The 16,699-nt window shown below is 39.5% G+C and overlaps 1 long non-coding RNA gene across 2 annotated transcripts in view; it reads left to right on the forward strand.

The window, feature by feature from the left end:
• LOC132378617 (uncharacterized) overlaps positions 1 to 16,699 on the forward strand; it is a 198,843-nt gene that overhangs the window by 76,372 nt on the left and 105,772 nt on the right. For both annotated transcript variants that reach the window (XR_009507133.1, XR_009507132.1), the window contains exon 2: positions 9,883 to 9,941. This is a non-coding gene — a long non-coding RNA (uncharacterized LOC132378617). The remainder of the gene's footprint in view (positions 1 to 9,882; positions 9,942 to 16,699) is intronic.

A 16,699-nucleotide genomic window follows, 5' to 3' on the forward strand; every position in this document is an offset into this window, starting at 1 on the left:
CGGGTAATCTGAACTCTATCATTCTCAATACTACTTGAAGTTACTTTCTGCTCTTTGGTCAGTGCAATTTCATTCACCATTGTTACCAATAGGAAATTCGGGTCCTCATCTTGCTTAGTAGCAGAACATGCAAAAACATATTGTCCCAGACTTTGAGGATATGACTGGAAACTAAGTGAACTTTCTACAGATAATTACTGGCAAATGTAATACTTCCAAGCAAATGTACATGAATATTAAAGCTTTAAACTTGCTGGCATCTGTGTACTGGTGATATTTCACTAAGTGCATTAATGTCATAAATAGTCTGGGTTTGATATTCATCTATAGTACCATCAGTATAGATTTTCTTTTTTAAATGCTGTTGCCTAGGAACTGAATGATGCTGGCACAGAAAGACGTGTTGCATGTACGTTGAGCCAATAAATATTTTATAGTGGACGCAATGCTGTGAAATCCAATAGCTCATGAGGCTTATGGACTATTGGTGCATGAACAGGCATTTTCTAAACAGTGTGCCATCCAATGGCAATCAAGGTCAAGTGCAAAGTTCAAGGGACAGAGCTGGGGTAGTAGGTGAAAATTGGAGAGTAATAGGTGCTTGGAACAAGCAAGCAGTACAACTTGCTAGGCTCAGTTTGCACACCAAGCAATAAGAGTATGGTTGGAGTGTCTGAGGAAGAGTTGGAGTTTAGGTATGGATGCCAGGAAGGTTTGAGATTAGGGCACGGAGGATGATAGCTGTGAACTGAAGGAGTGCAAGAGTTACAAATAGGAAGTTCAAGCCTAAGGGACAGCAGGTAATTAATTACATTGATCCACAGAGACCTGCACAGGTCTTTTCAAATTCCATCAGCAAGTGGAGCAGAAGTAGTGTTTCTTTGCCATACATCAAAGTCAAAGCTGATGTCACCTCTGCTTCCCTGTTTGTTTCTCACAAGTCTTGGCTCTCCAGCAGCTAATAACTGGTCTTTTAGCCTAGAATGCAGTTTGTACTTAGCAACAAGCTGCTAAGGACGTTCTCCGAGTATAATGAATTGTGTCAGCCAGGTCTTCTTCAATACAACTAGTCTGATTTCATGGATTCCTGCAATACTGGGTACTTATACTCACCAACAACAAAAAAGTATGTATCAGCAGGTCAGACAGCAAAGATTGCATTTTGAATTGATGCTGAAACTGCTTCTGATACACTTAGATCTGCAGGCTTTTGAAATGGTGACCTTTTAGCCAACAGAAACAGTTATTCAAAATTGATAGACAACCTTCATAATAATTACAATGGTACACTAGTACATTTCATTACCAATATAGGTAAAAATAAGGTGCTCAGGAGTGAGATTAATGAGCTGATTTTGTGTAGTTAACAGCAATTAACAGCAACAGGACCAAAGAATTGATTGCAGGCTTCAGGAAGGGCAAGTCTGGAGATCACACTAGTCCTCAATGAGGAGTTAGCAGTAGAAGGCTTCAAGCTCCTGTGCACCAACATCTCAGAGGGCCTAATGTGGGCCCAACACATTGATGCAATCACAAAAGGGCATGCTTTTGTTTCTACTTTGGTGTTTGAGGAGATTTGGGGCGTCACCAAAGACTTGCAAATCTCCACAGGTGTACAGTGGAGAATATTCTGACTGGTTTCATTACAACCTAGTATGGAGTCACCAATATGCAGAATCAAAACAGGCTACAGAATGTTGTACACTCAGCCTACTCCATCACAGGTACAACTAAGCCCCACATTGAGGACTTTTTAAATAGCTGGTGCTGCAAAATGCTGGCATTCATCATCTGGACCTTCAACATCTGGAACACGCCCTCTTCTTATTACAACCATCAGGGAGGAGGTAAAAGAACTTGGAACAGCTTCTTCCCCTCCATCAACAGATCTCTGAATGGGACATGAACACTACTTTTTTTCAGGTTACAGTAATCTTACATTGTGTACTGTACTACTGTCACAATGTTCATAGCATACTGTGTGTCAGTAATAATAAACCTGATTCTGGTATGGAAAATGGACCAAATACTCAGTAAGTCAGGCCATATTTGTGGGAAGAGAAACAATCAACATTCCAGTTTGGAGACCTTTTGTCAGAATTTAAAGAGACAAGTGGAGTTTGTAGAGCTTTTGGGAGAGTAGATCTCTGATAAAGTAAAACTGGAGTTCTGTAGGAGGAGCTAAAGATGGCACCAGATGTTTTATAGATCTGGGCGACATCTTCCAGTTCACCCATGAAACAGTTTAATTTCTTCTCTTTTAACGTCTCTTTTTTTTCCCTTTTTTAAGTGGCTGTGATCCTGTCTTAGCCCATAATCTACAACTGCACTCAAACTGTGGTTCTTCACAGTAGTGGGTTCTTGCTTTCAGAATTTAACAAGTGGCCTGGCATTTCTGATATGAGAGTGCAGCCTGGAAGATGTGCTCCTACAGAGTGAGGCTCTGTGAACGTCCCAATTCCTCGCTGGTGTCACCCACTGAAGCATCACGGGAGAATGGAACATCGAGACTACAGTGTACACCGCGATCGATAGAACGTCCTCGCGTTGAGGGAACGTGTATAAGTGACGCTGCAGATTGTAGCACTGAAACAGCGAGCTGTTGGTCTCCCTTTCATCTGTTGGAGGAATAACATCTCACTCTCTCCTACTCACTAGGGAGAGAGAGTGCCTGTCTCAAATATCAGAGTGTTATGATAGACAGTATGGACTCTGAATTACGGTCTCTGGGGGCTTTGCTATTGCTTGCATGGTGGGTGGGGAGGAGTGATACTGCTTATTTGTGGGAGGGGAAGGGATTGCTTCGGCATTCTAATATTTTTTCTCATTCATACTTTGGGTTATTTTCCTTATGTTTAATGGATGTGTGCAAAAAGTAAGGATTTAGGTTGTATACTGTATACATTCTTCGATACTAAATTGGGGGATCTGTAAATGTGGTAATCTGGTCAATGAGTGAGCTAGGCAGCTAGAAAGTGAGAACACAGACAAAAGAATTTTAGACCTGTGAAATTCAGGAGAACAGCCCCAGCAGAAAGTTCTCCACATGTAGAGAGCTAAGAGAATCTGAACTAATATTACAGATGGATGACATGTACACACAGATAAATCAAGTTATCTGAATTTGTAGACTTCAAGATCGTGCCCACACAGATCCAATATTTAATTCTGTGATTTCAGATAACTTGATTTCTCAATATGCGCCAGTCATCCATCTGTAGTAACAGCTCGGGCTATTTCTCTTCTCTCTGGTAGTGATGGACATGCTCAGGTTTACCTGCAAAGTTTGTCTTCCCGCTCTGCATTTCACAAATTCCCACATTCCCCTGGCTTGCTTTTTGTCTACACTAATGGAGAGGTCAGACACTGAGTCCTTTCAATGCACACATCACGAGGGAGAGTGATAGACCACTCAGTGATAAAGGGAGGAACATTTACTTGAATGCAGAGAGAGAGAGAGAGGTACTTAATGAGCACATTGAATCAGTATTTACCAGGAAAAGGATCTGGAGGATCAGTGCTGAGTGTATAAATATGTAAGGGCATGAGGTCAAGGAGGAGGAAGTGTTGGATCTCCTAATGAATATTGAGATAGATAAATCAAGTCACCAGGGCCTGACGGAATCTGTCCCAGGTTATTGAAGGAGGCAAGAGACAAGATTACTGGGCCCTTGACCAGTATCTTTGTACTCTCTCTAGCCAATGGTGAGGACTGGTAAGTGACTAATGTTGTATAGTACCTCTGTTTAAGAAGGGAACAAGGGAAAATACTGGGAATTATAGAACGGTGAGTCTTGCATAAATTGTACAGAAATTGCTGGAGAAAATTCTTAGGGATAGGATATATGAGCATTTGGAAACCCATGGTCTAATTAGGGAGAACAAGCATGGCTTTGTGTGGGGCAGGTTGTGTCTTAACAAATTGATTGAATTTTTTGGCAATGCAACGAGAGAGATTGATGAGGGTAGGGCAATGAATGTTATCAACGTTGATCTTAGTGAGATGTTTGACAAAGTCCCTCATGGGAGTCTGATCTAGAAGATTAAGGTAGATGGGGTCTGCGGCAAATTGGCTGTTTGGATTCAGAACTGGTCTGTGCATAGAAGACAGAGGGTTGTGGCTGAAGGGGCTTATTCGAGCTGGAGATCTGTAATTAGTGAAGTTTGGCAGGGATCTGTGCCGAGACCTCTGCTGTTTGTAATGTACATAAATTACTTGGATAAAAATGTAGTTGGGTGGGTTAGTAAACATGCGGATGATACCAAGATTGGTGGAGTTGTGGATAGTGTAGAAGACTGGCAAAGAATACAACGTGATATAAATCAGTTGCAGGTACGAGCTGAAAAATGGTCGATGGAGTTTAAACCAGATATCTGTGAGGTGTTGAACGTTGGCAGGATAAATGCAAACTGATGGAATACTGTTAAGGGCAAGGTTCTTAACAGTGTTACTGAACAGAGAGTTCATAGCTCCTTGAAAGAGACTATAACGTCGATAAGGGGGTTGAGACGGCCTATGGAATGATTGCTTTTATCTGTCGTGACTTTGAGTTCAAAAGCTGAGATGTTATGTTGCAACTTTATAAAACTCTGGTTAAGCCACATCTGGAGAACTGCATACACTTCTAGTCATTCCACTATAGGAAGGATGCTGAGGTTTTGGAGAAGGTGCAGAGGAGGTTTACCAGGATGCTGTCTGATTTAGAGTGCATGGGCTATTATGAGAGGCTGGATAAACTTGGGTTGTATTCACTGGAGCATTGGAGGCTGAGGAGAGCTCAAACAGGTTTATAAGATTATGAGAGGCAGAGGTAGAGTGGACAGAGTATCTGTTTCACAAGGTTGAAATATGTAATAGCAGAAGGCTTGCTTTAAAGACATTTTAAGAGATGTTTAGAAGATGGAGGGATATGGACTGTGTTGGTATGAGGAATTAGTGTTTGGGTGCTTTAGATTTGCTTTTCAGCTGGTTCCTCACTACATTGTGGGCTGAATGGCCTGTTCCTCTGCTGTACTCTTCTATTTTCTAATATGTTCTCATTTCTTAACTGCTCCTAATCACTCATGTACCATATAACCTTGTTTACAGCTTATCCCTATGAACACTTACCCTATCACGGACATCTCCCTCCCTCATCTTATCTGCAGTTTTGATCTTCCATTGCCACCTTTCTATTCTGACTTGATATGTTGACCATTTCTCTTCTCACAGATACAGCCTGACCTGTTCTGTAGTTCCAGTATTTTTCGCTTTTTGTTTGAGATTCCCAACATCTGCAGTTTTGCTTTTGATTTGAACTTTGAACTAGTTCTGTAGCCTCAGATTTAGCTGTTCCTTTGACTGGACTGCAGCTCAGTCAGTTGCTTGTGTCGGGGAGATTTCCCTTTGATACCTGAATCCATTTCCATTAACACAACAATACTAAGTGCAAGCTTGAATGCCAGGTTGTGCGCTCAGCAGCTTTGAATAAATCCATTAATCTACTAGTTCAAGCATTAACCAATTGTAGAAGGCAAGGCATAATAACATCGCATCAAAAGTGCAAACGTATGTTATTTAATGAAAGATACTCATTACTAAGCAAAAATAAACCGCTGGTTGAACTTGGTGGTTCAAGCAGCATCTGTGGAGACAAAGCGATGGTCAGCATTTTCACTCAAAGTCCTGTTTCAAGACAGACTATAGAGAGAAGATTACCGTTATGAAGAGGTCAGAGGGAGGGGTAAGACAGGGGCTGGCAAGGTGATAGATGGTATAAGCCACAGTGGGAGATGATGATTAGATAGAGCGAGGTGAGGAGGGGTGAGAGACACCTCAGAGGGTTGATTGCAGAATTAGATTGGAAAAGTCGGGAAAGGAAGGAGAGGTAGATGGATTGAGTTGCGGGGAGGGGGAGAAACAAACTAGATGGTGGTAAGTGAGATTATGCAATGAGAATCTGGAGGACCACTGGGAGTGAGAAAAAACACAGGGATTATAGGTAACTGAAACTGCAAAATCAAATGTTCATACCATTTGATTATTGGCTATGCAAGTGGAATACATGGCGTTATTCATCTAATTTACATTTGGTCTCGCTATAGCAGTGGAAAGTGCAGAGGACCTAAAAACATAACCCGTTCCTTTACCTCCATAGGTGCTGTTTAACAGATCGAATTCCTCTAACATAGCTTTTTGCTACCAAATCCAGCACCTGTAATTTCTTTCATCTCCACAGTTCTCATTGCAATTTGACATTGCTTCTGGCTCATTGTCAAACACTAGTTTCAGTGATTTCAAGTAATTGAGTTTTAATTTGGATTAAAGTAATCCCCAGTTGCTGTATAATACTTTAGACAAATTGCCTTGCATGCCATGAGAAAATTTGTCAGCATGTCATATGCTTTTAGGTTGATACATTAAGTGTGCTTTTCTGAACATGCAAATCACATCCTGCATTGTCTCCTGTTCCTCCGCCTATTCTCTGAAGGAAAATATTTATTCATTCATTTAATTCTTCTTTCAGGTCAGTTATACATGACAGAGATGCCAGTTGATTCCAGTAAGGTTAACCATGCTGTCTCACTACAGATCTATAAAGATAATATAAGATAGAGGTGTAATGAGGAAAACACAGAGAAACTGCTCTCCTCTCCTATCAGAATTCTTCGTCAGGCCTTTACCTTTTCCACCCATTACCTCCCAGCTTTTCACTTTATCCACAACCCCCTACCTTCCCCCTTACCTGGCCTCACCTATCACCTTCAGCTTGTACTCTTTCCTTTCACCCTACCTTCATATTCTAGTTTCTCCCCCTTCATTTCCAGTCCTGATGAAGGATCTCAGGCTGAAATATTGACTCTTTATTCATTTGAGTAAATCCTGGCTGAACTCCTTGAGCGTTTTTTGTGTGTTGCTCTGGATTTACAGCATCTGTATAACCTCTGCTATTTATAAAACTATAAATTAAATCTTTTTGAATAGGCAAGTTGGCTGATGGAACCTAATGAAGGGAAATGTAAGCTTATCTATTTGAGGGAAGAATGAAAATGCATGTTTGAATGAGTTTACAATGCATTGCAGTACAAAGGGAACTGGGGGCTCTAGTGCCTGATTTTGGCTTGTTACCCAAATTCAGTACCCTGTTCCAACTTTTGTTGTCCTATTAGTCAAGAAAATACATTATACATTAAAGGAATTTGATCTGACCTTGTGTTTTCTATATAGAGATTGTACTTAACTCTCTCATCTTCATCCTAATTTCTCATCTTAGTCCTAACGATTTATCCTTAAGCTAGACTCCCTGTGACTGAGAACATCCTTATGTGTGAAATCTATTCAAGTTTGTTACAAATTGTAGGTTTCTACAAGATTCACTCTCATTTTTTAAAAACTCTGAGTAAAAGCCTAATTGAATCAAGTTATCTTTGTAGGTCAGTCCCATAGATCAGTCTGGTAAAGTTGTGCCAAACTCCCTCCTTAGCAATAATACGCTTCAATAAGGGGGCCAAAAGTGCACACTGTCCTTAAGGTACAAACTCACCAATACCCGATTCAATTGCTGAAAGACATCGCTTCTCCTGTACTTAAATCCTCCTGTTACAAAGGGCAGCCTACTATTTCATTCTTAATCAACATTTTTACTTGATTGCTTATTTTCAACAATGGATGGAGAAGATTCAGGTCTTGCTGCACCTCTTTTTCCAGCTTACTTAGATCATCTGTTTCTCTGTTACTTGTAGGCTAATAAAGAGCTTCACATTTATCTACGATGCACTGCCAATCCTACAACCTGGAACTCCTCCACAAAGTTCGTGCACACAACCAGCTTTGCATTTCTAAATTTTAAAGACAAAGGGAGAAATATAATAAGCTTCATTTGCCATGTCTACTGTGTATCAAAGCAGTGAGGTGTGGTGTTTGCTTTAATTCAAATTAGCGAGGATTGTGTGGGGCAGCCCACAAGTTCTGCCACATTTCTGGTGCCAGCATAGCATGCTCACAACCCACTAACCCTAACTCTACATCTTTGGAATGTGGGATGAAACTGGAGTAGCTGGAGGAAACCCAGGTAGTCATGCGGAGAATATACAAGCTCCTAACTGGCAGTGGTGGGAATCAAGTTTTAATCTTACAACTGGTCCTGTAAACCATAGCGTTAACCACAGCACTACTGTGTTACATCGGAAGACATTAGTTATTTCTTCTTCCAAATCATTGATACATATTTCAAGTAGCTAGGGCCCCAGCATTTCCCAGTATGTTCCGTGGGTCACTGGGGAGAAGTCACATTCGAACTCTAGTTCTTGTTAGTCTGTTTTCTAGCAGCATCAGTACCTTACGCTTAATCCCTTTAATTTATGTAGGGCCTTATTTTAGCAATCCGAATACACCATGTTCATTTCTATTCTCTCAACTATTCAGTGAGACATATCATCAAAAAGGAAACCTGTAAGTTTGTCAAGGATGATTTCTGAATCCATGTTGACCTTGTCCGATTATGTCATTCATCTCCAAGTCCTCTGCTATCACATTGTTAAGTAAAGAACTTAATTATTTTGCCTACTTCTAAAGTCCAGCAAACTGATCTATAATTCTCCATTTTCCTTCTACCTCTACAAACAAAATATAGATGTAAGAATTTGGAAATCATGAGAAGCTTCTGCAGAGGGTAACTTACTTCAGAATTCTCCATTCCAGAGTTTTGTGGAGATGAATCCATTAAATAGGTTAAAGAGAGAGTTTGGCATTTTTGAACAATAAGAGGGTCAAGTGATATGGAATGAGAGCAAGAAGGTGTTGTTGAGGCCAAGGCTGAATCATCCATAATCCAATTGAAAGGCAGAGGAGGACTGAGGTTCTGATTGTCCTGCTTCTGCTGCAATTTCCAATGCATTTATATTCTTACCAATAGTGACATTGTTGACTTTAGTGCAAGCTTCACCAGGTCATAGGTCAGTATTATCTTGTGCCTTGCTATGCACTCTCATGAAGACATGTGGTGGCCTTACTCAACTGGGATTCCATTCTCAGAAAGCCACCACTCAAAAAATAATCCATTTTGCTGCTACAAAATTAACTCAAAGATATCAAGCAAAAATCATTGTAATTCAACAGTACTTAAGGAAAACTATGAAACAACACATTGGATTGTAATGTCTTCATCAATGCACTGAGTAACAGCATGTGTTTATGCATGTAGAAAAAGAGGTAACAAATTATTTGCTAGGCAGCAGATTTAAACATTTGCAAGTTGGGTCTTTAAGCAATCATTGGTGTTTCTGCTTTCTGGCATTCTGTCCAGTAGGATAACATTAAGAACACCCATTTGGGAATTAAGAGAACAGTATGTAAATACATTATGTGGCAATAATGAACCCTCTGTGAAGTGCCTCCAATACAAACAAGGAGACAAAGATCTGTGCAATGTTTTGGGCATTGACTTACCGGCATAATGCAGTTCAAAAACATATTCTTTTGTGCAAAATTATCCCTAAAATAAGCCAAAATTGCATTTACCTTCCTAATTGCTTGTATTTGTATAGGTTGGGAACTGCTTAACCATGTCTTCATTTAATGGCTGCTTAATTAGGCTTCAGGATTGGATGTTATATACCATTTGTGTCTTGCACTGTGCAATTCTGTCTGAAGTACCTAATGGACTAGTACTCCATCATTAAGATAACAGTAAAGGCAAGGCTTTCTGTCCCGCTTACTGAGTGCTTCATCTTCAGAGTTTGATTCTTCAATAGTACGCTGCAATGTAATTTCTAGACAGGTCTGGTTTAACTTGATTCTGAAGGATAATATCTACTTTTTACTCATCACCATATTTCCCCACATACAAATTAGATCACACATGAATAAAATTCCTCTTAATCAATTTATTTTAATGTTTTCAGATATAAGATACACACACCTGCACACAAGAATTGGTGAATACTTCCAGCATCTTCAAAAGGTATGGAAAAAGACCTTTACTGTTCCAAATATTTAGTATTATTTTTCACCTTCTCTATTTGGGTGATAATGGGATAAAGTGCAAAGCAATTGGAGAAAAAAGGCTCTAGTAAAAAGGCTTTTACTTGCTGAAAATTGACCAATTTTTGTAGTTCCATCTGTTTAATGCATGCCATATACTTTGCAGGAGGGACAAAAAAAAATCTGATTTCTAACACAGATAAAATTGAAAATTTGGTTCTATTTCATAGTCTGAACATCACTACCAATATTCTTTAAATTCTATTTGAAAATGTTCATGATATTCTTTTAAATAACAGATGGCACATATAAATGTTGGTCTCTGTTACCTTGATTACTCAATAAAAGATAAAAGAGAATCTTCAATAAAGGTAACATGATATAGAGCCCAGGTTCATTTGTTACTATTGGTTTCTCTTCAGTAGACTCTAACTGTTCAGAGGAATTGTCAAGCAGCAATTACCTTGTAAAGCTGCTGAAGGCCTTTGGGGTTGACTCCTATAGACTTTTGCAATAAAACACATTTTAATCAATCATGCCCGAGAATTTAGATTTTTGTAAAAAAACGGGCATTCAATGAATCATTTAAAGATATACTTTATTGACTGTTTCTTATTGAAAATCACTTCTGTGTAAAATATTCAGAATAACCTACCTCAATTTTTCCAGCAATATTGACACAATAACTGCATTTCATTATATCATGTCTCAGGGAGGCATTGAAAAAAATCCATCAAGGTAGTAAGATAGCCATTCAATTATTACACAATATGTTCATAGTAGAAGACTTTGAGGTGACAGACTGTTGTTAACTACTAAAGCTGAGCATGCACAATTGTAACAAAAAGTTCCACCAATCAGAATGAGGTAATAAATAATTACTTAGTGAAGGTGGCTGAATAATGAAAAGTCAGTTTTTTAAGGTTTAAAAATGCAGCAATCATAAGGTTTAATTCTGCAACAATATGTTTTTTTTACAATTTTCAAATTTCAATTATATCTGAATGTAATTACATTTTAAATTATGGTCATTGAATAAGTGCACTTCAATAGATAAACTCAAGCCTATACTCTAACATGGCAGATGTACAACTTCCTCGTTATGTGTACCTATTTTCTTGAAGTCATTCCGTCAAGGAAATATTGGCTAATTCAAAAATCATTGAGGGAATTTAATGAGACATTACACAAATTGCGGCTCCATCAGAACATTAAGCTATTATACAGAAATGCTAATCAAAGCAACTGTGTTAACACCTGTTGGAATTCTGGCAGCTGGCTAAGGTGAGATTCATCACTATATAAAATGTTTACCTTGATGTATGATACAGAAATACACTTCACATAATATGAAGAGTGGCTGAGGCAATATTGTTGAGTTTGATAGGTTCTTAGTTGGTTGGGGTGTCAAAGGTTAGTGGTGAAGGCAGGAGAATGGGGTTGAGAGAGACAATAAATCAATTATGATGGAATGCTGGTGCAGACTTGATGGGCCGAAAAGACTAATTCTGCTCCCATGTCTTAAGGTCTTATATCTACTTGAAAGAGTCTGAAATTTTATTTTGCCTTTCTCAAATGATAATGAATATAGAAAGACTTACTTCAGTATGCATAAGGTAGCAAGAGTAGACCATTAAATCCCTTTTTGCCCTCTCCTCTGTCCAGTAAGATATTTGTTAATTTTTAAACGTGGCACCACTTCTCTGTTGTAACCCCATATTCCTTTTATTTAAAATAAAATCAGAACAATTTTTAATATTCTCAGTGAGTGAGCCTCTAAAGCTCTCACGTAGTGACTATTAATAAATTATCATCCTTTCAATGAAGATATTCCTTATCATGTCTGTCATGAATGGCCAACCGCTTATTTTGAGCAACCTGCTGAGTTCCTTTGCTGAAGGAAATCAGCAGTTTGAGCAGCATCTGTTGGGGAACAGGAATTGTTGACATTTCAAGTTGAAATCTTTCATCAGAAAGAAAATTATTTAGTATATGACATGCATTTCCATTCTGTGTTTGTGAAGGTGAAAATGAATGAGGTGCCAGTCAATGAGACTACTTTAGTTTGGAGAGTGTCAAACTTCAAGTGTAGTTGGAGCAAGTGTAGAGTATTCCATCTCACACCAAACTTTTATCCTTTAGAAGGTGGTAAGGTTTTAAAGCATTAGGTGTTGCGTCATTCAGCAAGGACACCCATTTTCTGATTTGCTCTTATAGCCATGTACAAACGTTTGTAGTTATGGGATGGTGACCTCTCAACGCATAGCTATTGGGGGGGGGGGGGGGCGCGTGGCTTGACAATCATAATGCCATTGAATGCCAGGGCAGGAGAACATATTCTTTAGGGTCACAGTTTAGAAACAGGCCCTTAAGCCCATTGTTAGGGATTTGACAATGGTTCCACATTCCCTACCACCCTCAGAGTTCAGGAATGGTAGAAAGGATGAACTGAACAATCAGGAATGCCTTAGCCAAAGCTATAGTTGAGATAGAAAAGACATGGGCTGATGTATTACCAGGAATCCTGATGAGATTGCGAGCCACCCCAAACCATATGCTGGGTGTCACCCCCTATGAATTGTTGATGGACTGAGCAATATAACACCCTTATGGGGTAAATACGGGTTGTGATGAGCCTCACGTTTACAGGGACAAAATGACAAAGTATGTGAAAGATCTTTGTAACCAACTTAAAGTGCTGAAATATTGAGTAAAACAGCAGCAGCACTTTGCTGATCAGAGGGTGTCAGAGGGAAAGGGGCTAGTCCTCCCACAGCCGGATGACCATGTCATGGTGAGGGTGTTGCCTGAAAGGGCAGAGTTCGTCCCCGGATGGATAGGAGCACAGACAGTGCTTTTAACATGTGACACTTGTGTCTGTGTGCAAACTCAGCGGGGCAGCCAGTGGAAACACTGGACTCAGGTTAAACGACTCACCTTCCTGTTGCTCCCAGAGACAGAGTGAGGGAACAAGTGTATCCAGTAAATGTGTAATTACCTAAGAGATGAACACCAGCCGACCACACTGGACTTGACCACAGTTGATGGAAACACACTCACAGAAAATGCGAAGGCAGAAGCTATGAAGAGTGTGACAGAAACCCGTGAATAGCATGCTAAAGTGTAATGGTAATGAAGCCTAGTTGCTGAAGGTAAATAATTAGTTGAATAGCGTAGAATAGAAAAGATATTGAAAAAAATTGATGCAGAGTGATTTAAGGTAAAGCAGAGACAGCAGGTTCCACAACTTCGATAGCATGTCTGACTGGGAAAGATTGCACATGGCATCTGAAGGCAGTCACCCCCTGTCTGAATGAGAAATGAATACAAATGAGCTGGGCTCTTTCAGCAGTTGGGCCAGTGATCGACTGGACAGTTTAGAAAGGGTGACACCAGGGAGAGGTCCTTGCAGTCATTCAAATAGAGGCCACCCCAACCCCGTCTTGTACATCGATGAGAGGGTCTGTGGGCTTCATGCACTTACCTTGCTGGTGCCCCTGGAAAGAGAGAGTTTTAGCAACCTGAGAAAAGAGGGATGAAAACAAGGAATATGATTAAGCTGCAATCAGCCAGCATCAGAACAGCCAACAGGCATATGAATGAAGAAACATTTCTAAAGACTGTTGTTCAAATCCCTGCAACAATCTCTCTGCTTAGCATTTTGTAGGTAGCGATTAGGGATGATAGGGTAGATATAGATGTACATAAAATAATTAAGGGGAGCTCTGAGGCAGGGCATTTTTTCTGTCCTATTTGAGGTGGCCTTTTCTGATACAATTTATAATTGTCCAGGAAGGCCAAGAGGAGGGTATGGTACAACATTTTTTGGGTTTAAAGGCAACACGAGTGAATCTGCAGATGCTGGAAATAAATAAAAACACAAAATGCTAGCAGAACTCAGCAGCCAGACAGCATCTATGGGAGGAGGTAGTGACAACGTTTTGGGCCGAAACCCTTCGAATTTTTGGGTTTAGCACAGTTACATTTAGCAAATGACTTTGGCTATCATCTGAATATGAATATGAACATCTGAATATGTATTGTGGAATTAATTTGGAGTGCAGCTCTAAAAGCTGTGAATCCAAGACCAAACAATGCTGTTTAAAATTCATTTGGATGTCTGTGGTGTAGGTGCGAATGGGAAGATGCAAAGTTTCTATGTATCTTCAAAGAAAGCATTGTGTATGCATTGTAAAGATGGAATAGACCTTTTGACACAGTGTCTCCATATGACGCCTGCTGTACTTTGTTTTGTCGAATAAAGAAGCTACTTTGTATCTAAGAGTACTTTTCACCAGTGACTTCATTCATACAACAACACCCATCATGCCAGTTTATACTAATCTTATTTGCCTGCTTTAATTCAGAACCAACTATGCCCAGTTTGGGAGATGATTTGATAAGGGCAATTGAAAGCCATAAAGGATATATACAAAAATAACTTCACCTATTGGAACAGCTGAGAAACAGGAGAGAGAATTACTGAAAGTATAGTAGAAACAACAGGAGTGTCACAAGAAAAAGCCTTTCATGCAATGAGTAGTCATAAGCTGCAATTCATTGTCTATAGAGTGACCAAAGCAGATTTAATCATCAATTTCAAGGGGGACTAAAGGAGAAAAACAGTTTTAGGAATGCAATGTAAGAGTCTGGGAATGTGACTATTTATATTTCCTTAGATATACAGAGGTATAGCACAGGGGTGATGAACAAAAAACAAAGCTCTCCCCCCACCAACACACCTTTGAACCCCATGTGATAATCAGCTTTCTTGAGTTAGGGTTAAAATCAGTTTTAAAGTGAATAGTGTATGTCAGTTATTTATACAGTCTTAGGATTCAAAGTGCAATTTCTCGTCTATAGTGAATGATAACATCTTGAAGATTTCCCAACTTTAGTGTGACTTTAGGTGATAGGGAAATGCACATGGAAACAGACCTTTCAGTACTCAGTTCATGCTGAACATCAGACATCCATTTACATTCATCCAATTTTCTTCCCATTCCATTTGCATTGATTCTTCCTAAATTCTACCACCTCCTTAGAAATTAGGGGTAACAGACAGCAGCTGATTCACTTACCAAACCACCATTCGTCGGAAGGCAGAAAAAGATAGGATATCCATAGGAAAAACTTATGAACTCCATACATTAGAGATCAGGATTAAACATGAATTATTGGAGCTGTTAGGCAGCAGTTCTTCATTTTGCTGCCTTTTGTGCAAGAAATTAGCATTGAGCTGAGTCGAGAATTAGGACCACACAGTTCTCTGCTGACACTATCAGCAAGTTCGGGTTATCATTTCCATTTAACAATTCTCTTACGACAGTATTAATTATGGTGGCTAGAATGAGCTCTGAGGGATGAACATACAAATGACTGGGAACCATGGTGCTGCAGCAGTTAGCATGATGCTATTACAGCTAAGGGCATCAGAGTTCAGAGTTCAGAACCAGAGTTCCTATATGTCCCGTCCCCACCCCCCCCCCCCCCCGGAATGTGTAAGTTTTCTCCAGTTCCTCTGGTTTCCTCCCACAAACCAAAGACGTACCTAGCAGGTTAATTGGTTATTGTAAATTGTCCCATGATTAGGTCAGGGTTAAATCAGGGTTGTTGGAGGTTCCTGGGTGGAGAGGCTTGAAGGACTGCAAGGGCCTGTTCCGTGCTGTATCCCTAAATAAATAATAAATAAATAAATCATTTCGGAGGCTTGATGAGGTAAAATGTTATGTGAAGTGAAGCTTACAGCATAACTTGTAGGACATGGATTGCAAAAATGGGGATGTATATTGTATACATTTCCCTGACATTAAATGTACCTATTGACCTATTTGTTCTCTTTAATCATTATAAAATATGTTTCTGTCATTAGACAAAATGCTTTACTTGAACAATATCCTTAGAGTTGGAATCCCAGAAAATGAAATAGCAATGGCCTGAATTTACAGTACTAAACGGTTGAAATTATGCAGTGAAATATTGAGCTATGAACATTTAATGTACAAGGATTAATCGGTTTACTTTACATAGGTTCACACATCAATCAAAGAGCCAAAATAAAGGTATTTTATACAAGCATATAGTTTTTCATCGTCCTTCTGCTTCTAATTAGTCTGGTTACCTGAATACGTTATTGTAGCTAGTGTTTCCCGATCTTCTGGAAAAGGGAATGGAATACACCCCTCTTATTGTTCCCATGAACAATATGATTGTTCTGAAAACTAAAACTGGCTGCAGTCATTATTTTTGCTTTGACTGAATTTGGACAATGATTTGTGAGAAACTTAACTCTCCTTTCATCCTACATCATACTCTTATCCAACTTGTTTATGTTCACTGCCTTGAATCATTCCCATCATTCTTTGAGAATGTAATAATCACTGGTGTCCCACCATGCTTTATATTCAAACCATTGGCAGCGATATAATCAAGATGATAATTAAAAGGTTGATTCCTATCCATCTGGATTTTCAGTTGAAGCTTGAAATGAATGGGCAGAATTTTCATTAAAATTTGGTGCAAACCAATAGATGCAAATTGGTTGCACAAGTTGCAACCTTATGCTCCACCTCTTTCTCCTCTTCCTCCACAGTACCCAGCTGCTGCTGGTCCTGCCTACAAACTTCATGCTGTGCAGAATGGGAGCTGGGCAAGTGCAGGGATGCCACTGGTATTCAAAGTTGGTTGTATATCACTTCCTTGATTCTAAAAAAATGCAGAGATGGCCAAGTGTCCTAT

The sequence above is a fragment of the Hypanus sabinus genome, chromosome 2, assembly GCF_030144855.1.
Source record: "Hypanus sabinus isolate sHypSab1 chromosome 2, sHypSab1.hap1, whole genome shotgun sequence".
Classification (NCBI taxonomy): domain Eukaryota; kingdom Metazoa; phylum Chordata; class Chondrichthyes; order Myliobatiformes; family Dasyatidae; genus Hypanus; species Hypanus sabinus.